This window comes from Dama dama, chromosome 19 (assembly GCF_033118175.1).
Source record: "Dama dama isolate Ldn47 chromosome 19, ASM3311817v1, whole genome shotgun sequence".
NCBI lineage: Eukaryota > Metazoa > Chordata > Mammalia > Artiodactyla > Cervidae > Dama > Dama dama.
The window spans coordinates 64,740,479-64,758,051 of record NC_083699.1 but is presented as its reverse complement, the minus strand read 5'-3'; the positions used below and the strand labels follow the sequence as shown (position 1 = coordinate 64,758,051).

Here is a 17,573-nt window from a genome sequence, read left to right as displayed (position 1 = left end):
CGGGGTGGGTCCGCGCGGTGGGTGCCCGGTGTCCCCCGCGGTGGGCGCCCCGTCCCCTGGAGGGCGCTCCGTCCCCCGGGGTGGGTCCCGCGCGGTGGGCGCCCCGTCCCGGGACAGCGCCCCTTCCCGGGTCGGGTCGGCCCGGGCCGCGCGCTCCCCGCGGCGCGTGTGCCGGGCGTGTCCCAGTGCCCCGGGCCGCCTGACCGCGTCTCTCTTCTCCCCCTGCAGGAACCTTCCGATAGTCCCGCCGCCGCGGCTCTGACCGCGCGCGAGGCGAGCCCGAAGCCGACAGCACATCGAAATTAAAAAAAAAAAAAAAAAAAAGCGGAAGAAGCGGCCGAGGCGGCGGCGGGCGGAGCGGCAGAGGAGGGGCCGCGCGGCCCGGGCGGCGGGGACGCGGGGACGCGGGGACGCGGCTTTGTGCTGGCGGGTCGCGGGGCGCCCATGGCGGAGCGCGGCCGGGGGGCCGCCGGCGGGGCCCTGCCCTCCTCCCCGGGCCCGGTCCTGGCGGCCAAGGGCGCCCTGCGGGCCGGGGCCGGGGAGGGCGGAGGCGGCGGGCGGCCCGGGCCCGGGCGGGCGCGCTGTGACAGCGCCGGGGTCTCCAATGGAGACTGCAGCCTCGGCGCGCCCGGGGGCGAAGCCCGGGTCGGCCCCGCGCTCGCCGCGGCCCCCGGCCAGGCCGCCTGCCCGCTCCCCCGGGACAGCAAGCCGGGCGGCCTGCCCCGCCGGAGCAGCATCATCAAGGTAGGTGGGAGAGGGGCGCGCGTCGCCCGCCCCCCGCCATCCGGGGGTGGGGGTCCTTCCCCGGGCGGAAGGACTGGGGGCCCTGGAGGGGAGCCCCCAGCTCGCGGGAACCCGGGCTGCGCGGGCGGCGCTGTGGGCGGCGGAGCGGGGACCGGTGCGTGTGGCATTTGGGGAGGATGGAGAGGGGTGCAGGGGAGCCGTGCTCCGTCCCCCGGGACTCGGGGCTGTCACCTCTGCAGGGCTCGCCTGCAGTGATGGCCGGGTACCTGCCCGGCAGGGCACCCTCTGCCAGCGGTAGCCTCGGCTGGTGGAACAGACCCCCTGCCGGGTCTCCATTGTATGTTAAAGACAGTTACTGATCATGTGAAAACATTTTCTTAAGGATCGCAGGCAGCGAACAGAGATTATTCAGTACGGTTTTCTTCTCATGGGTCTGTAAGTTGCCTCTCGCCAACGGTGAGACTCAGAGGTGCAGAAATCCCTGGTCAACTCAGGAGAAATGGAGTTGGTTTCTGAAGGTCCAGGAACCTTTCAGCTTTCTTAGGGTCAGAAGCTCTAAGAGATTACAGCCCTGCAGGGTTTTAATCTTTTGGTTGCTGCAGTAGGCAGGCCTCCGGTTCTGTGGAAGTTCTTTTGGGCGGTTTGCTTGCTTTTGATATCTTTTTGCCTGGTGTTATTTAGCAGAAGGAAGGCAGCGTTTGGTGCCTCTTAAACTCCAGGAGTAATATTAGGAACTCCTGAGTTTGTGGTGGTTTCATTCTAACATTACATTCTGTTCTGCAATGTAAATGTATTTCTCATGACATGAAGTGAGTGGGGGGAAAAATGATCAATGAGCTGATCAAAGCAGAGCCTTTAGGCAGGACCAGCTCTTTCTGCTCAAGTTTGGAGCAAATATGAAAACATTGCTTTCTGAAAACCGAGAGGTCACCGGGACAGTGAACACCAAAGCACCGTGATCGGGCTGCACCCACCCTTCCTGTGGGAAGGAGGGTGGGACGGGCCCCAGTGAAGAGAATTGGCACTCGGGGTGTTTGAAATTTAACTGGACCTACAGGAACCTTCTGAGGTGCGTGTAAGTGTCCGATGGTGCTATCAGCTTCTGTGCTTATCTGCTGAAATATACCACCTTGCAACTCCATGTAACAGGCAGTTGTGAAACTGATTTTCGCTTTGTCATCTATTTGTCCAGTTTACCTCTGAGAAAGGGCACGGTTGAAGGGCTTAAAGGTCAAGTGCGTGGACCATCTGCAGGAGGTGTTTAGAGTTGAACTAAGGAAAGCAAAGTAGATTTTTGCTGCACACCTACCTAGCTCTTGGTGACTTATGTTTTCTTTTACTCCGTCACTCATGTTGCCATGGGAGTTGCTCTCAGCCATGCATGGTAATCAATCCCATTGACAGAGTTATGTGTCATATCTGTTTTTATTGGTTACTAGATAACTTGTGGTGATTTTGCTTTGTGGTGTTAATGAAGTCTGAGGTGGAAATTCCAGAGAAGGTGCAAGCTCATCTTGACTCCTCTGCCTCAATTTTTTGGAGGGCCTGTGTTTGCACTTAAAAAAAAAAAAAAAAATCAGATTTTATTGGTGTCTGGCAGTGGGGTTCACAGTGTAACTTATTTAATTTTAACAGCATCTGTTTTAATTTTACATTCATGGGAGATTAGGAAGGATGGTTTGCCAACATTTGATATGTGGAATTGAGAACTTGTTGGTAGGTATCATTTCTTCATTGAAGATTCTAGAAGCACATGGGGAGCTGACTCAGAAATCAATGGAGTTTTGAAACTTACTCAGGTATCTTCATCATTTTTCTTCTTTCTAATGAAGGCGGGTGTTCCCTTGTTCTCAGGTGTATCCCTAGATACACATTGTGAGGAAGTTAGGGCTTCTGTATTTTGCTTCCTGAGTGAATGGAGAAATGGTAAGAAAGTATTTGTTTTCTTTAAGTTCTTTTAATTTCTAAAATGGCTGATTGGAATTTACCAGTCTTATCCTATTTACTGTCCTCTATCTTCCAAGATGACTCCTTTTTCTTGCCTCTATTTTCAATTTGCATTTTCTTAATGCCCTTTAAGACTGTGGAAGTAGTGTTGAAAGTTGTTCAAGCCTGGATTGGAGGGCAGGGGTATGCTATATTTAAATAGGTAATTACTCGGTATCTACTGCATTTCAGTTGGCATCTTGAAGGATCCAGCTTTTAGAAATTTAGCGTGGCGTTTTCCTAAAGACACGGCAGCCAAATAGAATAAAGAGATGTTTTACTTTGATATCAAATTTCATAAAGCAGCAAATAGTGCCCAGATATTTTTGTCAGACGAATGGCAGAATTACATTTCACTTTTGTTAAACAAGTAATAAACAGCTTAGCAGGAACCCGTGTGAAGAAGCAGTGGTGATCTCTCCTTGGTTTCTTTTGAACGACGGGATGGATGCAGGCAGGTGATGAATGGAGAGGTGGTGACAGATTAGTGCCTGGTGAGGATGGGGCTTGAGAGAATGGCAGAGAGAGTGGGTGCTCACTCCCCAGCGGAGGCCGTGTGGGTGGGTGTGTTCGTCGCAGTGCTGGGCTATGCCTGTTTCCTAGCTTCCATCTAGTTCCTTACAGTCTTGACCTTCCTCTTAGGTGGGGACCCCCAAATCAGAGAGAGGAATAACAGCGGAAATGGGATAAACAGTGGGCAGAGGAGGGGACTGCTGCTGAGTGCTGCACATATGCAGAAATCCGCTGAAAGCTGACCAGAATGGTATTCCTTATTTAAAATTATTTCTTTGGAACTCCATCTGTTTTGTAAATATGGTGTTGAGAAACAAATTGTTACAAAACTACGTTTTCTGCCAAATAGATGCACAGATTCATACTGAGAGCTCCTTGCTTATGATAAGAGTGTTGGTGGAAATTCAGAGTGAGCAGCCTGGTGGAGGACCTTTCAAGTACCTTGTGAAGAAAAATAAATCGTGGAACTCATCACCAGACTTTTCTACTGTTCCTTAGCTGGTTGAAAATAATATTACACTTTTTTTTAGATTTTTTGCAAAGGTCCATTGCTAGATTTTTAGGGGAGAAGTCATTATATTTGTCATCTTAAGTAGTCTAGTAAACGAAAACATCACTTTCATTTTCTCTTTCCATATTTCATCACACCATTCACTACAATCCACGCTTTATTTTGAAACAGTTAATTTGGTTAATTGTTCAGATGGCATTTTTTTTTTTTTTTTTAAACAAATAGCTCAATCTTTTAATTCTAGAGTTTGGTCTAAAATTATGAAGTGGCATATTAAGCCTTAGATTTTTAAGTTTTGAAATAAATGAAGTTTAAATGTCTACTAGTTTGGGTGGTTTACTTTAATCAAAACTAATTAAACATTTTGGCTGGCACATCAAAAGGCATCAAATATTTGCATAAAGTAAAATTCACTCTTGCTACTGCCTAGTTCTATGCAGTGTGACCATCACACACGGTCATGTAACAACCACCACAACCAAGATCTGGAACAATTCTATCGCCTCACACAATTCTCCCAGTCTCTTTATAAGCCTTCTCCTCCCCCGTCCTCAGACCACAGCAGGTATTGATTAGGGTATTGGTAAAAATAAGTTGGAAATGTAGCCATTGTACTATTTAGGTGTTTAAAAGTGATGATAGCAGCCACTATTTACTAAACACTATTCATATGGGCAAAACACACGAGAAGTGTTTAGCTGGATTCTGTGGCCTGGTCTTGCTCCAACCATGGGGGCTGCAGGGAACCCGTGTCTGGTGGGTCGCTGCTTGCCCACGGCGCTGGCGCTGACTGTTGGACTCCACGGGCATGGCTGCGCGTTACACTGGCGGCATTCGCTATTTTGTGTAATTAGGGTGGTATTGGTTTGGGAAGACCAGACTTGATTTTTCCCCTTTAAATGTGGGGGAATCTGGAGGGGGAGAAAGAATGTCACTTTCTGCTGTCAGAAGAAGTTGACGGATAACATAGCCAGCCAGCTGTCCAGTCACCTGTTACTGTACTTGATCAGAGCCTCCAGTTTCACTGGGTCCAAAGGTTTGACCTTGTCCAAGGAGGCAGCTCTTAGTTTCCATAGTATCATTAGTTGTCCTTGTTAGAGTATCACGGTGTGTAGGAGAAACTTACACTAACTTTCCGCGAACATGGATTCCCTGCACCTTGATGCCCAGCCCCCAGCGTGGGAAGGCTTTTCACATCTATTATGCATATTTAAACAAAATATTTAAAATGTACCTTATGGTTTAAATAAACTAGACTCTCTGCAGGCAAAACCTGGGCTATATTTCTCCATTCTGCCTAGAAAGCCAGCACTCAAAAACCCTGTTTTCTGAATTTTATCTGAAAAAGTAATATCTCCAAATGACTTTAGACTTTTTTTTTTTGTCTGAGTGGGGGCCCCCGGGAGCGGGAGAGACCGCTGGGGGAGACAGCACCTTCCAGCAAGCCCACGGGTGTGTCATGAGCATTCAGCCCCCAGTAAGCGAGGCACAAAGTGGGTTTGTCTGGATAGACAGGCTGCCTGGGTCGTTTAGGTCAGAACCATCTGATGGCCAATCAGCAAGCCTCCCCTGGCTCTGTGATGAGCCTGGCCCGGCTCTCTGGCTGCTGGGAGGCGGCGCGCTGGGCTCAGCCACTCACAGCCTTCTGCACGGTTCAGAGTTCAGTTTCAGAAGGCGTCAGGGGTGTTCCTTTTCAGACACTCAAAATTGCTTGCCCCCTTTGCTGCCTGCCTCCCTTGTCTCCCAGCTCGCCTCCAAACACTTGTGCTGGCCTCCTGGTGCTTTTCGCCAGGTCCAGAGACACAACCGACAGGAAACTGTCTGGTTTTTTTTAATTGCTGTTTTTGGCCTCTCAAGTGAGTTTCTTAGAATGCTCTCTCCCAGAATCTGTTCAGTTCCTTTTATAGTTCTCTGTGCTCTGCAAGGGGTCTAAACGAGACTGTTCTTTTTCGCTTTTGCTTTTGGTTTTTTTAATGCTCAAGTTCCCCATGCCTCAGGATTTGACAAAATAGGGCAGTGCTATCTGCAGCCCAAATGTGGGTATATGTGGAGTGTGAACATTCAGGTTTTCCCTTCAGACTCTTATTTTATACATTTGTGTCCAAGGAGAGATGCTCTGTTCCTTACTAATGCTAAATTTTGGCTGTTATTATTTGCTTGTCTACCAGACCTCCGGATGAGTTTAGCTATTTTCTTTTTATTTCAAATGAATGGATTCTGGAGTACAGGGCGTATTCAGATATTTTTACCAGTCAGCCTCAGGATCTAAAACTGTGCATATGGCCTGGTGAGCACTTTGCTGTGGATGATAACGGTGAATCGAGGGTGTGGTACCTGACTCCGACAAGTCAGAACCCCCAGAGGGGTGTCAGTAGGACCCACTTGCCTTGTGTCAGAATAATTCCATCCCTTAAGGGGCCTCAGAGCGTGGAGTGACTTGCGCTGGGCTCCAGTGACAGCTGCGTGAACGGGCCAATCTGCTGGCAGGACGCTGGGCACCCACCTGTCTCAAGGGGCAGAGCAGGGCGGCCGGGAGGCCTTGCTGACCTCTGGTGCAGGGTCACCTGGCAGGAGACTTAGGCCAGACCCGTTGCAGGTGGGAATCTCAGCTGGGCTGGACAGCAGACCACCTTTTATTGTGTTTCTCTTGATTGCGCTTCACAGGGAGCACACTTCTTACAGTTTGAAGGTTTCTGGCAGCCCTGTGTCCAGCAAGTCTCCCAGTGCCGTTTTTCCAATCACATTTGCTCATTGTGTGTCTCTGTGTCCCACTTTGGTAATTCTCACGGTATTTAAAAAAAATTCATTATTATTGTGTTTGCTGTGGTGATGGGTGATGAGTGATTTTTGATGTTGCTGTTGTAATTGTTTTGGGGCCTCCCACTCTGCGCCCATATTAGACACTGAACCTAATCTGTAAGTGTTGTGTGTGTGTTCTGTGTGTGGACTGTGGGGTGTGAGTGTGTTCTGACTCTTCTCTCTCCCTCCCCTTGGGTGTCCTTCTTCCCTGAGATACGATAATACTGACATTAGGCCGGTTAGTAGGCCTGCAGTGTCTGCTCAGGGTTCAGCTGAAAGGAAGAGTCACACATCTCTCACCCGAAATCAAAAGCTAGAAATGATTCAGCTTAGTGAGAAAGGCATATCAAAAAGCCCAGACAGGCCGACAGGTAAGCCGGGTGCAATAAGTTGTGAATGAATGCAAAGGAAAAGTTCTTGAAGGAAATTAAAAGGGCTGCCTCGGTGGACACACAAAGGCTAAAGTGAAACAGCCTTCTTGCTGGTATGGAGAAGGTCTGAGTGGTCTAGATAGAAGATCAAACCAGCCACCACATCTCCTTAATGCAGAGCCGCATCCAGAGAAGGATCCTAATGCTCTTCAATTCTGGGAAGGCTGAGAGAGGTGAGGAAGCTGCCGAGGAAAAGGTTGAAGCCCGCAGAGGTTGGTTCGTGAGGTGTGGGGAAAGACGCCGTCTCTGAGACATCAGAGTATAAGGTGCAGTGGCAAGTGTGATGTAGGAGCTCCAGCAAGTTCTCCCAAAGATCCAGCTCCGGTCATTCATGCAGGTGGCTGCACCAAGTGACAGATTTTCAGTGTGGATGAAACAGCTTTGTATTAGAAGAAGATGTCATCTAGGACTGTCATCGCTAGAGAGGAGAAGTCATTGCTGGCTTCAGAGTTTCAAAGGACAGGCTGACTCTTATTAAGGGCGAATGCCGCTGGTGACTCTATGTTGAAGCCAATGCTCATTTACCATTCCTAAAATCCTGGGGCCGGTAAGAATGATGCTAAATCTACTCTGCCTGTAAATGGAACCACAAAGCTTGGATGACAGTACGTCCGCTTCTAACACGGTTTACTGAATATTTTAAGTCCATTGTTGAGACCTACTGCTCAGAAGAAAATATTCTTTTCTAAACATGACTGTTAATTGACAGTGCATCTGGTTACCCAAGAGCTCTGGGGCAGATGTGCAGTGAGACTCATGTTCCACACTTGTCAACACAACATCCATTCTGCAGCCCGTAGACCAAGGAGTAACTTCAGCTCTCAAACCTTATTATTTACGAAAGGCATTTCCTAAGGTTATCGCTGCTGTAGAGAGTGATCCCTCTTGATGGATCTGGGCAAAGTCAACAGAAAACCTTCTGGAAAAGATTCACCATTCTAGATGTCATGAAGGACACTCATGATTCATGGGATTCATGGGTTCAAACACCAACATTAACAGGAGTTTGGAGGAAGTTGATTCCAACCCTCAGGGAAGACTTTGTGGGATTCAAGACTTCAGTGGAGAAAGGAATTGCAGATGTGGTGGAAGCAGCAAGAGAACTGGAATTAGAAATGGAGTCTGAATTGTTGAAATCTCATGATCAAACTTGAATGGATGAGGAGTTGCTTCTTATGGATGAGCAGAGAAAGTAGTTTCTTAAAATGGAATCTAGTCCCAGTGAAGATACCGTGAAGGTTGTTGAAATGACAAAGGACTTAGAATATCACATAAACTTAGTTGATAAAGCAGCAACAGAGTTTGAGAAGAGTGACTGCAATTTTGAAAGCAGTTCTGTGTGGGTAAAATATTATCAAATAGCGTTGTATGCTACAGAGAAATTGTTCATGAAAGGGTCAATTGATGTGGCAGACTGCATTGTGTCTTATTTTAAGAAATTGCCACAGCCACCGTAGCCTTCAACAGCCACCACTATGACCAGTCAACACCCATCAACACTGAGGCAAGACCCTCCACCAGCAAAAAGGTTACAACTCACTGAGGGCTCAGATGATGGTTAAGCTTTTGTTTTTAAACCAATAACGTATTTTAAAATTAGCGTATGTATATATTTTTTTTAGACACAATGCTTTTGCCCACTTAATAGTCTACAGTATAGTATAAACATAACTTCTGTATGCACTGGGAACCAAAAGATTCCTGTAACTCTCTTTATTGTGATGTTCACTTTATTGAGATGGTCTGGAACAAACTCACAATATCTCCAAGGTATGCCTGTACCCTGGGGGTCTTGATCTGTCCTCAGGACACACATTGCATGTCCAGATTATTTGGGGGGCAGAATACTGGCGGGAAACTAGAGGGTGTGAAGTTTGGTGCTTGGATCAGATTCTGTCTCCCTCTCTTCCTTCCTGTTGGCCTTGGGCAAGATATTTGAGTCTGTGTGTCTACTTAATCCATCTCTAAAATAGAGATAAAGAAATTCCCCCCGAACTGTTGTCATGGAGATTAAATGAGATGATATATGTGAAATATTCAGAGCAGCTTGTGGCCAGTAATAAATACTCAATGAGCAGTCCCCCCGTATGTTTGTTTTTCTGATTTTTAGTTTCTCTTGTTTAGAGTTGATCCTGAGATGTGCAAACTCGTTTGGCTTCGTTTGAAATGGAGATCACTAACACTGCCATCTCCATTTTGAAAGCTTTATATTTTGAGATAGAAAGAATGTACCCCAATAAACTTCGCAGACTTATCCCCAAGATGCTTCACGAGTGACTTTTGTTTCAGTGCCTTTGGAAATCTGATACATCATTATAATGGAGCACATACCTAAATAGCTCCCGTTCAAAAGTCGGAGGGTGCTGGACATGAGTTTCATTGAGCCAAGCACCTGTGTGTCTTGGTTTGCCCAGGACAGTCTGGGCTTTACACCTTTCGTCCTGACAAAATTGGTAATAGTGCCTCCTTCCGCTCTCAAAGGGATCCCAGCCTGGATGATAAATAAGGTGGCTGCCCTACTTATCTGCTTCTTGGGATCCCTTTGCAACAGCCTGTGCTAGAGCTTGAACCTAGCCTTCCCTGGCCTCTCTCTCAGCTCTAATTCCTCCCTAGGGCTTGGCTCAGCCCCCACCGCTCTAGATGGACAGTTTCTTTCTCTGCCTCCCCACCGCCCTCTGCCTGTCTACTGATGCTTTATGTATGGGGCACCTCACCTTATTCACCTTGAGCTTATGAAGACACTTAGTTTAATGTCTTATGGAAAGCATGTGTTTAAGTATTTGTTTTTCAGCGAATGTGTGCATGGGTGAATAAGTGGGCAGAAATGACGTGACTTACCTTGGGAGTTTAATGATGTTGTTTAGATGTGGCTCCACCTGGTTTCGATGGGAATATAAAACTCCGTGGGCTGTGTATTTCAAAGAAGACATTTATTTCATGTACATAATTTTTGAAACAGGCGAATGGAATGGAAGTACCTTCATTTAAGTTGGGTCCAGAAATTTGGTTGGTTCCAGAACTATTCTGCAAGATGTTAATAGAAACGATCTGTTCCTTTTGTGCCCCTGAAATAAGAATAGATCTTTGAAATTTTCTTTGGACTTAATGTACTGCTCACAAAGTTTAAAAAGCATGGCGGGAGAGCTTTACCGTTTGTTCAGGCATTTAAATACAGTTTTTGGTATTTGGTTTCGTTGATATTTTTGGTTTTTGTTGAAGAACTAAATTACTTAACTTTCATCGCCATTGTTATTGGATTGTTCAAAGATACTCAGTGGAAATGCTTGCTGTGAAGCATTAATAATAAAGAAGAAAATGCAGAAAGAATACAGCGTACTGACAGGCAGCGTTGCATAGGTAGCATTTGAATCCCTCAGCCTGCTGAGTCACATGATGTTAGACAGTCCACCTTTCACTGCCGCTCAAGCGCCGGGTGAAGATGAGATACCAGCACACTCACATTGTCTCACACAAGTCCCCCCGGCATCATGCGGGGAGCGGCTGTTGGTCTCTTTACGGACAAGGAAGCCTGTTCCTCAAGCTGTGAGGATTTCCAGGCAAGACAACGAAGCCTGTGGGGCTGAGCCCACGCCCAGATCCCTGCGATGGACTTGGAAGCCCACGCCGTGGCTGCTTTCCCACCCTCTTTCCCCTTCCTCTTCTGTAACATAGACTTGACTTTTCCCTTGTTTTCCTACTTGTCCAAGCTGTTTGGGTTCCTCGATCAGAGGCATTTCTACCAGTCCTAAATACACGGCTGATTTTTAATCAAAAAAGCTGGACCTCTTGTGGCTGAATCTTGAGATGAAGCCAGCGTGGACTCACCAATATAGGGCCGTAGGGCCGTAGCCACAGTCCAGTCCTCCAGGCCTTAGGGTCATGTCTGATCTGAAAACTCTGCTCTCCTTTGATGGATTTCAAAGCTTTCTAGAAGGGCATAATTTCCTTTTTTTTTTTTTTTTTACAGATTTGACTTACATTTTTTAGGGTCCTGGAAGATAAAGCAGACAATAGTAACTATTTGTTTTTAAGTGAGTTTTTTTTTCTGGTAACATCTATCCCTACTATTGTTTTGGGATTGTCAAGTAATTATAAAATTACAGAATATGCCTTTAGCACCTTCCTTGCTGTGAATTCAGCATTCAGGCATCTTCTTGGAGTACACTGAATATACGGATTTGGGAATAGCAGATATTAACCACCCCAGAAAGTGAGCAGCTGGATTTAAAAGTGATTAATAATGTAGATCCATGGGATTTTTAGAGCGGAAAGAGATCATGTAAAATTCTTTTGTAGTTAGAGATACACAAGGCCATACTGATCAGTACATTTAGCTTCTAGCTATGGTTGAGTTCATTTATTTGCATATTAGCATAACAGAATTGGAAAAAAAAATTGTTATGTAATACTGCAGTATGTGAGTATTAATAGCACAAGATGTGGTCTTCCAAACAGCTATCTTTGAGAATTTGTTTTTTTTTTGCTATAGATAGCTGCGTGTGTACACATGCCACACTTGTGCATGCATATACTCTGAAGACTCTGTTTATAAATAGTAAAGATTAAGAGCAAACCAAATAACGTAGTGGTGGTTGGCACGCGTCCTGTCTCGTGAGAGATGGATGGGTAGCAGGTGTCTGGGCTCTAAATTGAAAACGCCCAGGCAGGGGGAGCCTGATTTTATGGAGGCTGGTGAGGCTTCTGTTGCTTTTGACCAATTAATGTGGCCACAGAGGGATAAGTGACCTCGTTTGCAGCTACCATTAGAATCACAAGCTCTGTGACTCTTTCCATATGGTTTCCTGCTACTTTTGATTCTTTATCTTCCTTCTAAGCTCTGATATCCTGTGGGCATAAGTAGATGTAATTTTTCTAATAGTTAAAATGGTTTAATGTTTGTTCTTGGAGGAAATACAGTGAGTTGCTTAGACTTTTATTTCTATTAATCCATGCTAATAGATTATATTAAATACAAATAGAATTATTCAGAGGTTTTCATATTGGAGCTAATAGAATTCCTCATGTAATATGGATTTAAAGGATGTGTTTGTCTTGGGAGTTTTTGCTGCTTTGTTGAGATTTACAGGTTCTTTCAAGGCTTTCTCTGGCTTACGTATATTCCCATAAATGTATTTTCTATAGTTTAAAATGGTATCGGAAGTTGAATTGCTGTGTCATAGAATTATGTGCATATCCCGCTTCAATAAATATTATCCTGTGGTTTTCCTGACAAAATCAATTGACACATCTATCGGGTTATGTGAGTTCTAATTGCTCTAAATGCTTCCTAATTCCTGGCATTGTTAGTGGTTTTGTTGTTTTTAAATTGTACCTGTGATGGTTACGTAATGGTATCTCGCAGTGGCCTTTATTTTTTAAATAAATATGCTATATTTTAGAAGCTGTTTCTCAAAGGGATATTGCAGTAGAGTACTCATGTTTTTTTCTGAAGGGTTTCGACAGTTTTAGTTATTAGTTTGCGTTTTAACTTTTGTTGGCGTGTAGTTGCTCTGCAGTGGCATACAGCCGTGTTAAGTCAGTTACATGTGTATTACACGTGTATCCCCTCTTTTTTAGATTCCCTCCCCATGTGGGTCACCGCAGAGCCCTGAGTAGAGATCCCCGTGCTCTGCGCTGGTTCGCAGTGGTTGTCTGTTATCATGGTAGTGTGAATACGGCAGTTCCAATCTCCCGGTTCCTCCCACCCCCGTTTCCCGCCTTGGTATCCATGAATTTGTTCTCTACACCTGTGTCTCTGTCTCTGCTTTGCAAATAAGATCATCGATGCCATTTTTCTAGATTCCGTGTATAAGCGATTTTATATGACACTTGTTTTTCTGTTACTGTATTACAATCTCTAGGTCTGTCTACAATTAGCACTATTCCGCTCCTTTTCATGGCTGAGTAATATTCCATTGTACATATGTGCCACATCTTCTCTACCCATTCCTCTGTTGGTGGACGTTCAGGTTGCTTCCAAGTTGGCTGCTGTAAATAGCACTGCAGTGATCACTGGGGTGCATGTGTCTTTTGGAATGACGGTTTTCTCTGGGTGTGTGCCCAGGAGTGGGCTTGCTGGGTCATGTGGTGGTTCTTGTTTTAGGTTTTTTTTGAGGAACCTCCATCCTGCTCTCCATAGAGGCTGCACAATGTACATTCTCCCCAGTAGTATAAGGAGGCTTCCTTTTTCTCCACACCCATTCTAGCATTGATGGTTTGTAGATTTTTTGATAATGGCCATTCTGACTGGTGTGAGGTGATACCTCCTTATAGTTTTGATTGCATTCCTTTCTCTAATAATGAGAGATGTTGAGTATTTTTTCGTGTGTTTGTTGGCCATCTGTGTGTCTGCTTTGGAGAAATGTCTGTTTAGGTCTTCCCCCCAGTTTTTTGCCTGGGTTATTTGTGTTTTTGATATTGAGCTGTGTGAGCTGTTTGTGTATTTTGCAGATTAGTTCCTGTGGGATGCTTCGTTTGCACATACTTTGTCCCATTTTGAGGGTTATCTTTTTGTTTACCGTTTCCTTTGCTGTGCAAAATCTTTTAAGTTTAATTAGATCCTATTTGTTTATATTTGTTTTAATTTTCATCACTCTAGGAGGTGGATCAAAAAAGATCTCTCTGTGATTTATGGCAAAAAGTCTTTTGCCTGTGTTTTCCTCTAAGGGTTTTATAGGGTCAAGTCTTCCATTTAGGTCTCTGATCCATTTTGAGTTAATTTTTGTTCACTGGCTTTTAGGTTGCATTTCCCTGATGCCGAATGATGTTGAGCAACTTTTCATGTGTTTTCTTGGCCATTAGTATATTTTGTTTTGTAAAACGCCTATTCAAGTCTTTTGCGCATATTAAAAAATTGGGTTTTTATATTAAAAAATTGATTTGTGGGACTTCTTTACATTTTCTAGCTATGCCTTTTGTGTTATATGTATATTGAAAATTTCTTCTAGTGTGTGACGTTTCTTTTCACTGTCTTAAGGGATACTTCTTAATGAATGTCAGTTGCTCAGTGTCTGACCCTTTGCAGTCCCATGGACTGTAGCCCACCAGGCCCCTCTGTCTGTGGAATTCTCCAGGCAAGAATACTGGAGTGGGTTGCCATTCCCTCCTCCAGGGGAATCTTACTGTCCAGGATCGAACCTGGACAGATCGAACCCACATTGCGGGTAGATTCTTTACCACCTGAGCCGCCACGGAAGCCGCTCTTAATGAATAATAGTTCTTAATTTTAGTGAAATCCAGTTTATCAGCATTTTCCTTTGTGGTTGTCATTTTTTTGTGTTCTGTTTAAGATATTTAAGACCATGAAGATATTCATTTATTTAACTTCTCGAAATTTTATTTTTCAAATTATGATCTCCAATCTATACGAAATTTGTTTTTTTTTTTTTTTTTTTATGGTATGAGGTAGGGGTCAAGAGTTTTCTTTCTATGTAAGCATCCAATTAATTTAGCCAGCACCATCTATTTGAAAATACCAGTTTCCCCCATTGCATTGCATCAGCCCATTTTCATCTATCAAAAGACTTTCTATGTGTGGGTTTGTTCTGAGTCTATTATGTTAGATTGGTTCTGTTTGCCTATTCTTTAGTTCATACCACACTGTCTTTCTTACTAGGTGTATGCCCAACAGATAATTAGTCCATTTGGGTATCAAAGGACATGTGCAAGAATGTTTGTAGCAGCATTAACCATAATAGCCGCAAACTGGAACCAGCCCAAATGCTTGTCCTGTGAAATAAGCATATCACACAATGGAATACTATGAAGAAAGAGACAGACAGGGAGGGCAGAAAGAGCAGATGACTGCACTGTCGCCCCTTGAGATAATGTTGAGGGAAAGAGGCCAGACACAAAAGGATGCATTTTGTATGATTCCATTTATGTAGAGTACAGAGACTGCCAGACTCATTTGCGGTGTGATAGGAGTCACAATGCATGCGTGCTCAGTTGTGTCCGACTCTTTGCAACACCATAGACTGTAGCCCGCCAGGCTCCTCTGTCCCTGGGATTTTTCAGGTAAGAGTACTGAGGTGGGTTGTCATTTCCTTCCCCAGGGGATCTTCCCGGTCCAGGGACTGAACTCTGCTTCGAACTCTTGTGTCTTCTGCCTTAGCAGGGGGGTTCTTTAACCCTGAGCTACCTGGAAAGCCTATAAGTCACAATAATGGTCCCATTTAAGGCTCACGACTGGCAGGCAGGGACCCCAGGGGGCTTCGGGCTGTCAGTTGTTTTGGTTGCTGGATCTGAGAGTGAAGGTTCCACTTTGTGAAAATCCGCTGAACTGTATATGCCTCTAAATTTTTCTGGGGGTTGATTTTCTGCAAATCAACAAATAAGTTGATTTGCACAATTGTGAATATTGATCAAAGTCAAATACTTACAGGTTGCTTCACCCTGCACTGTTTAGGATGGTGCCTTTCATAGCCTCTGGCTGTCTTGTCAATAAACGTGGAAACCAGCTTTTGGCTGCAGAGGGTCACTCAGGCTGTGGCGTGACCTGGTGGAAGCCGGAGCTGCATGATGCTGTGGAGGGCAGGTGGGGGCCCGCTGAGAGACAGCGCTCGGGTGGGATCCTTTCCGAGCTGCTTTGGGAACAAACCAGGAGCGGGGCCTGGGGAAGCAGGGCAGCCGGCTGGTCACGGATGTCCTCCTGCACTGCCGTGATCACTGCGCGTAAGATCCGTGTAAGAGTTTTCTCGAGAGCACTTTTGGTCTCAGAAGCAGTGAACCAACAGAAACCAGTTATCCAAGGTCATAGGCGAAAGCGAGAGTTTGGGGTTGACCATCGAAGAGCAACCTACCTGGGGTCACAGGTGGTCAGCAGAGTTTTGGTTCTGCTGGTGTTTATTAATATCTTGTCCCATCGAAATGTTCCTTCAGGTCGGGAAAGCACAAGCTCTTCAAATGGGTCCCACTGGAATTCTTAGGACGCTGAATTAACCAGGATTCTAAAACATATTAATGTGCAGATCCACTCCAAACCAATTAAATCAGAATTCCCAGGGTTTTCCTGAGGCACCATGGGAGATTTTAGAGTGTGGCCAGGGTTAAAAAATGCTGCATCCTTTCTCCTGTGTTGGGTCTTGGACCCTTTGGCTCTGTTAGGTACAAGCGAGCACGCAGCCCCAGAATCCTGCAGGTGACAGGTGGCTGGTGGTCCTGTGGCTGGTGGGGAGCAGGGGTCCAGCCTTCAGCTGCCTCAGCAGAGCCTCTCTTTCAAGGAGTCAAGCTGCCTTTTTCCGAGGGAATATAGAACACACTGATGATACTTTGCTTTGTCAGGGCAAATCTGGAAAAAACCAACTTACACGTGAAAATGACTGTCTGCTCTGCGTGCTAATCACTGTACCCTAAGAACGTACTTTGGATCCAGATAAAGGCATAGGTTGCGTCAGTGCCCAAAAGGCCCAGTGTTCCTTCTTTGGAGCCTCAGTCTACCTGGACTGATCATCACAGTGCAGCTCCTGTCTCCTGGTCCATTTCTGGGCCCTTTGCCATCCCTTGCAAGAGGAGACCTCTGAGTACCTGGGCATTCTGCGTGATGGAAGAAGAACCCCCGCAGGAAGACTGTTTTTTGAAAGAACTCATTTGACTGAAGCATGGTCACTGTTTCTAGAGAGAGGCGACGGTTTGTTTCAAACTTTGCTGAAAGGAGGCCTCACGTTTCCTTTAACCACCTCAGGGGGCGACATAGTAAAATTGCTGTTTGCTCCTGGAAGATTGTACGTTGAGCCTTGAAGACAGCTGTCTGTCTTGGCGGGTAATTTCTGCTGGTGATGCTTCAGTGCACCCCACAGTGTTGGCCAAGAGTGGGGCTGGGTGACCTTTGGGTGAACGCCTCCTTTCTGAAGGCTGTAGCCTTTTCCTTGCGGTCAGGGGGAATGGCCACTGAACTCCCCAAACATCTGCAAACTCTCTCTTGTTGGCTGTAGAGCAGTGACGTGAAGACGTCAGTGATAACGGATCTGTGGTCTTCGTGACTTGATGACGCGCTATCTTTGGGACTTGACAGCTCTATCAGCCGACCACCACCCTTCACCCTTGTCCGTGTAGGTCAGTCTTTTCTCTCTTCCAAACTAACGTGCGTGGCTATTCCAGAAGAGAAGCTTGTGTTCCCTTGCCCTTGGTGGGCACTGAGGAAGAGATGCGATGTGAGAAGCCTGAGTCTTTGGAGATCCTCACCTCTGGAGGGTCCACGGTCTGCGGCAGAGAAGTGTCCTCGAGCCTTCCTGACCGTGGCTGGGACCCACGTATGGCTGTCTAATTAGCACACCTCTGATCGTAGCTTTATTTACTCATTTGTAAATGGGAGGAAGAGTGGAAATGAGCTATAACCTTCTTTTAGGGAAAAAAGCCTACAGTCTTTCTGTGAAAGTTTAGAACTCCCTAATATTTATCAAGCTAAGAATTGCAGGGGTTTCCTTTCTTCCGGCATAATTAACCAGATCTTACCCATCTTCTCTGTAAGGGGATAAAGTATTGTTTTTGTTTTTTTAAATCTTCCTTATTTGTTTCTGGCAGTGCTGGGTCTCCGTCACTGCCTGCGGGCTTTTCTCTAGGGCTTTTGGCGAGCAGGGCCGCTCTGGTTG

The 17,573-nt window shown here is 45.8% G+C and overlaps 1 protein-coding gene across 1 annotated transcript in view; it reads left to right on the top strand.

Moving 5' to 3' along the window:
- The first annotated feature begins 636 nt into the window (after positions 1–636).
- Positions 637–17,573, top strand: part of PLCL2 (phospholipase C like 2) — a 212,141-nt gene continuing 195,204 nt past the window's right edge. The window contains exon 1 of the mRNA XM_061167252.1: positions 637–744. The gene's annotated coding sequence lies outside the window, so the exon portion shown is untranslated. The remainder of the gene's footprint in view (positions 745–17,573) is intronic.